This window comes from Macrobrachium rosenbergii, chromosome 45, assembly GCF_040412425.1.
Source record: "Macrobrachium rosenbergii isolate ZJJX-2024 chromosome 45, ASM4041242v1, whole genome shotgun sequence".
NCBI classification, from domain to species: domain Eukaryota; kingdom Metazoa; phylum Arthropoda; class Malacostraca; order Decapoda; family Palaemonidae; genus Macrobrachium; species Macrobrachium rosenbergii.
The window spans coordinates 30,859,285-30,868,092 of record NC_089785.1 but is presented as its reverse complement, the minus strand read 5'-3'; the positions used below and the strand labels follow the sequence as shown (position 1 = coordinate 30,868,092).

At 37.2% G+C, this 8,808-nt stretch overlaps 1 long non-coding RNA gene across 1 annotated transcript in view; it reads right to left on the bottom strand.

Moving 5' to 3' along the window:
- Positions 1-4,583, bottom strand: part of LOC136829871 (uncharacterized) — a 266,304-nt gene extending 261,721 nt beyond the window's left edge. The window contains exon 1 of the long non-coding RNA XR_010850516.1: positions 4,197-4,583. This is a non-coding gene — a long non-coding RNA (uncharacterized lncRNA). The remainder of the gene's footprint in view (positions 1-4,196) is intronic.
- Positions 4,584-8,808: the final 4,225 nt, after the last annotated feature.

Genomic DNA, 8,808 nt, shown 5'->3' with positions numbered 1-8,808 from the left:
AAATAGGGTCATTTTAGGAGAGAGAGAGAGATTTAAAATAGGGTCATTTTAGGAGAGAGAGAGAGAGAGAGAGAGAGAGAGAGAGAGAGAGAGAGAGAGAGAGAGAGAGATTCTTGTCTCTTAAAATACGAGCGCAATCTTATCTCTTATCATCTCCGGACTCTTTATCTCAAACCTGGGATGCCCGTCACTGATATACACTCACTCTCACTCTCTCTCTCTCTAGCAATTGTGCCAAGACATATATTCATTCTCTCTCTCTCTCTCTCTCTCTCTCTCTCTCTCTCTTTCTAGCAATTGTGCTAAGACATATTCTCTCTCTCTCTCTCTAGCAATTGTGCTAAGACATATATTCTCTCTCTCTCTCTCTCTCTCTCTCTCTCTCTCTCTCTCTCTCTCTTTCTCTCTCTCTCTAGCAATTATGCTAAGACATATATTCTCTCTCTCTCTCTCTCTCTCTCTCTCTCTCTCACTCTCTCTCTCTCTCTCTCTCTCTAGCAATTGTGCTAAGACATATATTCTCTCTCTCTCTCTCTCTCTCTCTCTCTCTATAGCAATTGTGCTAAGACATATATTCTCTCTCTCTCTCTCTCTCTCTCTCTCTCTTTCTAGTAATTGTGCTAAGAAATATATTCATTCTCTCTCTCTCTCTCTCTCTCTCTCTCTCTCTCTCTCTCTCTCTCTCTCTCTCAATGTCACATTGTGCTAATAATATTCTCTCTCTCTCTCTCTCTCTCTCTCTCTCTCTCTCTCTCTCTCTCTCTCTCTAATTTTTAATTTATAGCCTATCACAATATAATAATAATAATATTAAATTTCCAATTGGGTTATAATTTTTATTAAAAAATATAGGCTATATATATACACACATATATATATCATTATTATTATTATTATTATTATTATTATTATTATTATTATTAGCAACATCTTGGACAAGTGGCATAGCTGGTAGCAGTGGTTAGCTAACACTTTTGGGGTATCGGTGTCAAAACTCGACAGCTGGCCAGAGGCTGGTGTGTCGTCTGGGTATTTCGAGAGGGCATTCTTTTTCTTCTTCTTCTGCTGCCCGTGTTGAGAGAGAGAGAGAGAGAGAGAGAGAGAGAGAGAGAGAGAGAGAGAGAGAGTTTTGGTTTTCAATAATTTGTGAGTGCATAACAAAATGCAACATTTTCAAACAAAAAAAAAAGAGAGAGAGAGAGAGAGAGAGAGAGAGAGAGAGAGAGAGAGAGAGAGAGAGAGAGAGAGAGGGGGGGGGTGTTTCATGGGGTCTCTCTCCCTCTCTCTTTCTGGGAATTTGCTTAAATGGTGAAAAATCGAGAGAGAGAGAGAGAGAGAGAGAGAGAGAGAGAGAGAGAGAGAGAGAGAATCAGACCCTCGTATTACAATTCCCACCAACATGGGATTTCCCAGTACAATTCCCATTTACAGGAACCCTTTAAGTACAATTCCCACATACAGGTGGCTCATTCTAAAATTCCTGAAATTCCTCGTAGGACAATTCCCATGGACAGTGGCGTGCGTACTGCTTTGATACCCACGAATAGGGGCACTCGTATTACACATACCAATAAACAGTATTGCTCGTTCTACAATTCCCACAAACAGTGGGCTTAGTACTGAAATTATTATGACTATGTGAATAGGGTGTTCATTGTGCAATTCCGCATACATGGGCACCCGTTCGACAATTCCGCAAATGGGTACTCATACCACAATTCCACAAACAGGGGAACTCATACCACAAACCCACAAAAAATGGCAATCATACCACAATCCCCCAAACAGGGGCACTCTTATTGGTACCACAGTGCCCATGAACAAGGCACTCATACCAAGATTCTAATGAACAGGGGCACTCATGCCCCCAATTCCACAAACAGGAGCAGTCATACCACAGTTCTACAAACAGGGGCACTTATAATAGTACCACAGTTCCCATGAACAAGGGCACTCTTACCAGACTTTCAATGAACAGGGGCAGTCATACCACAATTCCACATACCACATTTCTAAAAATAAGGGCATTCATACCATAACTCCAAAGAACAAGGGTACCCATACCACAATTATAATGAACAAGGGCACTCATACCACAATTACAATGAACTAGGGAACTCATACCACAATTACAATGAACTAGGGCACTCATACCACAATTACAATGAACTAGGGCACTCATACCACAATCACAATGAACTAGGGCACTCATACCACAATTACAATGAACTAGGGCACTCATACCACAATTACAATGAACAAGCAGCTCTTGCAACACTGTTTCTACGCAAACAGACACTTGTACCACAATGTCTACAAACAGGGGGCCCTCTTGCCCCAATCCCACAAAGAGGGGCACTAATTCCTCTATTCCCATGAACAAGGGGCCCTCATACCACAGTTTTCATGAACAGGTGCTCTCATGCCCCAACTCCATAAACATGGGCACTCATTCCTCTATTCCCATGGGCAAAGTGACCCTCATACCACTTAAGTCCCACAAACAGGGGTTCTCATGCCCCAACCTCACAAACATGGGTACTCATACCTCTATTCCCATGAGCAAAGGGACCCTCATACCAAATGCCACAAACATGGGCTCTCATGCACCAACCCCACAAACAGGGGCATTCATTCCTCCATTCCCATGAACAAGGGACCCTCATACCACAATTTTCATGAAAATTGAGAATTTAATTGTGAATTTAACTTCTGTTGCCTTAAAAAAAAATGCAAATGCATAGGTACAGTCAGTATCAATACGGTTAGGCTAGGCTAGTTTAGGTTAGGTTGATTAGGTTAGGTTGGTTAGATTAGGTTAGGTAAGTTACAATTGCAAATGATGTGATGAGAATATAGAACGATGGAGAATGATGGAGAAAGAGAGGAATTACCTAGATAATAGGGACAGGAGAACAAAGCTTGTGAAATGTATATTAGAACTGAAATTTATGAATTTTTAAAACTCTTCGTAGGTAAATCAACCTCTCACTTTGTATTTTAACATAAACACTAATTGGGAACACTGTTCAGCTATTTAATACTCTTTGCTTAATTACTGTGCACAGTAATATAGTTTACTCTATAATGATGGATTTTTATTACCCAAACTGTTTTTCACGAGAATGTGAATTTCTTAGCAAGAACAGGTGTAATCATAACAGTGAAAAGAAATTTATAAATGGGGAAAGAGATATGCACTAATACACATATATATATATATATATATATATATATATATATATATATATATATATATATATATATATATATATATATATATATATATATATATATATATATATATATCTATATATATATATATATATATATATATATATATATATATATATAGAACTTTGGGAAGAGCTCCACATGGGGTGTTACTTTGGAAAATGATTGTTCCTATAGCATTCTTGTTGCTTATCAAGAATTTACCTTTATTTTTTGTCTGTCAACTGTAATTAACCTGTAATTAACCTCAGAACTGATATGTTTTTGTACGCTGGCCATCCCGGAATGCTGTCGCGCATACGCAGTGTTACGGCGGAGCTTTAGGTAAAAAGTGGCGTTTCCTTCACCAGGGGGTCTGGGAGACTCTGCCCCCCCCTCCCCAGCTAAGTAACACGGCCTGCTATGTTAGGTTAGGTACGTTAGGTTAGTATAGTTCCTTTTTTAATAGGTTTCTTTAGACAATACCTTCTCGATCATATGGCTCCCTAATGACTTGCAAATGCGCGGAACCGTTCCATAGCGACAACATAGTAGTTCCTCCCCCACCCCAAAACCCCACGTTCCCAAAGGGTCCCCAGCCATGTTGGACAGGTATGCAGTTAATAATAATTGACCGACAATAAAAAAAGCCTCCTACTTCATCAGCAACACTAAATTAACCTCAACCTTAACCTAACCTAGAAATAACATCTTACCTAACTGGGAAGGGGGAATAGGGGGGGGGGGAATCGCCCCATCCCCCAGGACACCCTCTATATAAACCCTACAACAACATGCAAAATTAACCAATGGGAATATATACTATAAAATGAGCGGCAGTTTGCATCCAGCCTAGCCTGAACTATGGAACAAAAATACCTAAACTATACATAATTAAAATATTTACATTTTAAATATAAATAATCGTTCAATATAAATATAAATATTTATATAAAATATAAATAAAATATTGATCCACCTACCCGGTCCGGTCGAGTCGAGCGAAAAACTTCCAAGATAATGTCGCAAAACTCCACAATAATTTGTAAAGTATGTATTTATTCAAGCTCAAATAACCGTGCGATGACTAAGGTAGGCTCAAGCCGGGCTTGAGCAACGGCAAAGCTATTTAAAAGTGAAAATAAATGGCGATAAAGAGCGATAAATAGCCATGAAAGACGACGTAAGAATTCAGCCACAGCGGACATTAAAAACAGCTCTACAAATGGCCTCGGATTATTTGACGATAATCGACGATAATTATCAAATTATTGCACTTTTACGATCGAAAATTATATTACAACGTTCACCTGGTTTAAATAGAACTTCCTTGTGGATAATACGATCATCCACAATGTAAACAGGAAGAGTTGAAGTCTATTTTAAGTCACCCACGAAAAGTTCCCCAGGGTCGAGATTCAGTATTGCTTCTAAAATTGAATCGAGTTATTGTAATATTTATGCAACATAATTTCATATTTCTCAACTTTATTTTAGTTAATATAATTATTTAGTTAAATAGATTGTTTTTAAATATATAGAAATGCCATTTAATGACATATTTCGCGTATGGGGAGGAATAGCAATGCTACGTCGTATCTAAACCACTTTTAACCAATTTTCACTCAGTCTACTTCATATTTCTCAATTAAATTTACAAAATTTAATAACAAAATTCAATTAAGTATATTATAAAGTAAGGAACATCATCATCAAAGTAAAAATAAGTAATAAATCAAACGAAAGTAATGAAACAATACAGAAATTCAACTCACTGACGGGCGTTTAGTTCTTCATCCCCATGTTGACAAGCAGTGTATACTTGAGGTGTTGTCAGTCGAGGAATCTCATAATATCGACGGAATTTAGCGTCAAAAACCTATAATATCTAAGTGTCGTCTCTACTAACTTAACAAGTGACTTAATCCTCTTAATCCTGACGGTGTTGGCACTTGATAGCACTTGCGGTTGTCGATTTGTAAGTGAAAAGCGTAATCGTGGGCGTAGTATATACTTTTTATCCTTTGAACTACTATAGTAGTATATATGTATATATATATATATATATATATATATATATATATATATATATATATATATATATATAAATATATATATATATATATATATATATATATATATATATATATATATATATATATATATATATATATATACATACAGGTATATATATATATATATATATATATATATATATATATATATATAAATTTTATATATATATATACATACCTGTATATATGTATATATATATATATATATATATATATATATATATATATATTATATATATATATATATACAGAAAGTTACATTGACTTTTTAATAATTTCATAACACTGTTCAGCTGAAATCAATCATTTCTTGAAAGAATGACGAAGTCATATACTGCATATATATACACTATATAATAAGGATTATTCCTTATTATATCGTATAATATTTGTATTTTTTTTGGGGGGGGGACAAGCTCCCCCAACCCGATGCCCCAACGTGCCCAGGCGCCCATGAACATGACGTAATAACCTGAAACTAAACGAGCGATTTTGTGTGGAAATGTCTCTCATTGTATCGTTAAATTATATCAAAATGTTAATGATGATCATTGCGATGATTATTATGATAATTACGATGATTACGACGACAGATACTCGGAAGGAAATCAGAGATGAAAAAAATGATCGAAATAATTTGAACTTTTTCCCAACATGGAGGAATTCTGTAAGTAAATGTGTGTCTTTTTTCACACTTTCTCTCGCTTATATTACTTAGAATTTTCTAGTGTTTCTCTTGATTAAGTGGTTATAGATTCCCAGTCGATGACATTTTCGTTTTATTTCGTTTTTTTTATGTTTATTCAGTATAAGTTTGTAATTATTGTATTTCTGTAAAAATTGTTCAGAGACCTGTTTTTAATGTGGAATTGGGCATAGGCTTGTAATTGTTATAATTTCGTAAAAAGTGGGTATAGCCCTATTTCTTCATGTGGAATTGGGCGTAGACTCGTAATTATCGTTATAATTGTAAGCAAATCGGGCATAGGTCTATATTTTCATGTGGAATTGGGCATACGCTTGTAATTACCGTTGTAATTTCCTTAAAAATTGCATATAATAAGCCTATTATATACAACCTGTGCCAATTTGTAAAACTGCAAATTTTATCGCATTTTTTTCAATGATATGGTGAATTAGATGTATGATTATCTCTCTCTCTCTCTCTCTCTCTCTCTCTCTCTCTCTCTCTCTCTCTCTCTCTCTCTCTCTCTCTCGTTTAGGCATATGTGTGATGGAACAATTATACAGTATTATACCTTTCAAATCTTTCATTATATTGTTGCATGCTTGCTTAGACCCACTAAAAGATATACTCTCTCTCTCTCTCTCTCTCTCTCTCTCTCTCTCTCTCTCTCTCTCTCTCTCTCTCTCTCTCTCTCGTATGGCAGAACAGTTAATATACCTTTAACATCTTACAGTGTATAATTACAGCCGTTAAAATGAAACAAAAAGTTACAGAAAGTTCACTTACGTCACAAAATGAACCTCATATCATATTTTCCTCGAGTGGGCATTTAGGCCATGCCCACAACATCTATATATATATATATATATATATATATATATATATATATATATATATATATATATATATATATTATTAGCTCCTCGAGCCATGCCCAGCTGCTGTTGACAGACCGGAAACTGATGACTGGGTATTGGGTATGTGGTTCAGAGTACTCCTCGACTCCAGTCCTTGCGTGCCAACCCCGAGTTGATTCATACAGATTCATACATCCGGACGGTGATGCCCCTGGCAGATATTCCCATGGGTATGGTTAGGCCCGGGGGGGGGGGGGGAATGATATCGTCATACTGGCACGTTCATGCCCTGGGTATTAGGCGCATGCCCGTTGGTGAAATGGATCTCTGGGGCATATTGAAAATGAATCACTGTTTCTTTTAAGTTCCACGTGAGTGAGAAGCTTTTTGGTATAAGGGGTTCAATTCTCTCTCTCTCTCTCTCTCTCTCTCTCTCTCTCTCTCTCTCTCTCTCTCTCTCTTACTTAGGCCTATACAGGTTACTTGGTGCGAAATTTAATAGCAACTTGTATAGGGTCCTTGGTACGGAACTTAGGCCTATTACTTGCATAGGTTACTTGGTGAGAAATTTAACACATATCTGCTACTTAGTGCAAAATTTACTTAGTGCAAATTTATATATATATATATATATATATATATATATATATATATATATATATATATATATATATATATATGCTTACAGTGCGCCCTGCGATGTCCTGCGTGCATTGATTCATGCCTTTACTTCTTGCTATATTCGTCTTCATAAACTTCCTTTTTCAGTTTTCTGTAAAAGAAAACTATTGTGCCGGCTTTGTCTGTCCGTCCGCACTTTACTCTGTCCGCACTTTTGTTGTCTGCCCTCAGATCTTAAAAGCTACTGAGGCTAGAGGGCTGCAAATTGGTATGTTGATCATCCACCCTCCAGTCATCAAACATACCAAATTGCAGCCCTCTAGCCTCAGTAGTTTTTATTTTATTTAAGGTTAAAGTTAGCCAGTAATCGTGCTTCTGGCAGCGATATAGGATACCCACCACCAGGCCGTGGTTAAAGTTTCATGGGCCGCGGCTCATACAGCATTATACTTAGACCACCGAAAGATAGGCCTATTTTCGGTGGCCTTGATTATACAGAAAACTCGATTGCGCCGAAGAAACTTCGGCGCCTTTTTTACTTTTTTTTTTTTTTCAATGGCGGAAGCTACAGGTGATGGCATAAGGATTCTGGAAGACATGGCCGTAATTTGGGGTTGGGCCATTGTGGGGTGGGGAAGGGAGGGGGTTAATTTGGAACGTTGGGAGTGGGAGGGGCGTCAGAAGATAGCATCGAAGGGGAAGGGGGGAAGCCCATTGCAGCTGTGCGATCACGAGACGCTATAGTACATAGATAGCTGCTGGACTGGGCACAAACACCTGCCTTTGGGCACCTGCCTGCCTGCATGCCCGCCTGCATCTGCGTGTTCCTAAGCACCTGCTCCTCCTCCTCCTCCTCCTCCTCCTCCTAAGGGAAGTCCTTAGCACAAAGGAATTTCCTTATGGGGCGAAACACTTCACGTGAGCCTTGTCAGATCTTCGAGTAGGCCTATATATATATATATATATATATATATATATATATATATATATATATATATATATATATATATATATATATATAGAGAGAGAGAGAGAGAGAGAGAGAGAGAGAGAGAGAGAGAGAGAGAGAGAGAGAGAGAGAGAGAGAGAGATTATTTATTAATATCTTTATGATATATCTGCCGCTGACGCCTCCTGAATCTCGGGTGTACTCCCTTCCATCAAACATGACTGAAGGCAAAATATGTCTTCCCAGAAGTGAAATAGACAGATAAAATAGAATTAGGATAATATTCGTATCTTTCTTTTTATCTCTCTCTCTCTCTCTCTCTCGGTTCCATTTGGTTTAGAGGGAGTGACATACTTATTTTAGTGTTATTTTTAAAGTTTTTTTTTTTAGGGGGTCAGTTGGTTC